At 44.7% G+C, this 1,664-nt stretch overlaps 1 pseudogene across 1 annotated transcript; it reads right to left on the reverse strand.

Moving 5' to 3' along the window:
- Positions 1–802: 802 nt before the first annotated feature.
- On the reverse strand, positions 803–1,437 carry LOC308269436 (la-related protein 1B-like; annotated as a pseudogene). Its single transcript has one exon. The product of its transcript is annotated as a la-related protein 1B-like (transcript).
- Between the last annotated feature and the right edge of the window lie 227 nt (positions 1,438–1,664).

Below are 1,664 nucleotides of genomic sequence, written 5' to 3' on the forward strand. Positions count from 1 at the left end.
ACAAGGAAGACAATCTGGTCGCTTTCATTTCTGTAGTGTGATTTGTTCCAGTGTTTATGATGGCATTTCCATGAGTCACTAATTCCTCTGCATATTCCAATCAAATGCCATCCAAGAGCACCAGTAGGTTCCTCAGCCCAACTGTCTGTGAGCCAGAGGTTTGGCCTGGTATGAACTCTGCACAATCAATCCATTGAGAAAAGTCGCTTTGTGGCACAGCTCCTGGAGGAGTGCCTGGGATTGGCCAATTTTCAGGTTCTACCTTTTTTCTCATTTTCTCATCTACCCCTTTGACTTCTGTGCTATCCTTCAGTGCTTCTAGAATGAGACTGAGGTTGGTGGTGAGAGCCTGCCCAAGATGAAATCCAGCAGCCAGTGATACAGGCCAGAGGCCTTGTGCATCCATCTTCCTTTGGAGAAGTCGCATTTCAAATTTTTTTAAACGGAAGTAACATTCACTCAGAAGCTCTGGATTCGACACTGCATGATCAGAATGTGTGTCGACACTGAGGCAGCTCTGCCCCTCCTTCACCTGTATGAGCACATTGGAAGCTGTCCTAACACAGGGCTGCATGTCCGTGGTCAAATCTCAGAAGGAATGTGGCAGGAAAAGTTACAAAAAAGACAGAAATAATGGCATGAAGTTGATAGCCACATGCCAGGCCCTTTCTGACCATACAAAGGCTCTTTTCTTCAGTGTTTGCATCAGATTTGACATTTAATATACTCCCTAAGCAGTACCATTATCATAGTAATTTATCAAACTGGTATTAAGTTCTGACTGAAGAGGCAGGTCAGTCCTCTAACCATGTTCTCGGTAACCATTCAAATAATCAAAGTTCCATTGAGGATTTCCTCTCCCTCGTCTTCTGCACAGGCCTCGGCCTCTAAAGGAACCTCAGATGCACCACTCTCGCTTCTCACACTGGACACTTCATCCTGATCATCTCTCTTTTCTTTATCGTGCCTCCTACCCCACGTATCGGTTTTATTATTTTGTCAATGGTGATAGAAGTCAGCCAAAGTCTATTGGCTTTTGCTTGACATCTTGAGCTGTTCCAGGACCCAGGTGTTTCCTGGCTGTCTGGAGTGGTACCCACTTGTGCTTATTAGCTTTCTTTCATCGATGATGAAGCCTCATCCTTGCTGACATTTTCAACAGGACCATCTCATTTTGTTTCCCGGTTTTCTTTGCTCTTGCCGTTTTTTCTCTTCATTTTCTTTTCTAATTGGTGGCTTCTTATTTCCTATCTGGTGACACTTGGGGATCCAGGGCTCACTAATTCACTTGGTGTTAGCCAATTTGCTATGTTGTTGAAATCACTGGCCTTGTTAGACTTCTTTGTCTAGAGTTTTTCTTGCTGTTATAATTTTGAGGGAACTGAGCTCAGCTCCACTCCTTACCCCAACTAGACAGATGAGCCTGCCCAGTGCCATTGGCCACAGGCCGTGCTGCTCCGCCACCTTGCCCCAGCAGCTGGCCGAGGTCTACCCAGGATATTAGCATTCTTTGACTTTTTACTTATTGTTCATGATTTGCTTCTGTGGTAAATATCAAATGTTTCATTACTTTCCCCAAACTCCCTATCTAAACCTCACCTGTTGGGGTCTGCTTAACTGCCTGACAGAATTTCCGATGAATTAGCTACATGTAGTGCCAAGCA

The sequence above is a fragment of the Muscardinus avellanarius genome (assembly GCF_963383645.1).
Source record: "Muscardinus avellanarius genome assembly, chromosome: 11".
Lineage (NCBI taxonomy): Eukaryota > Metazoa > Chordata > Mammalia > Rodentia > Gliridae > Muscardinus > Muscardinus avellanarius.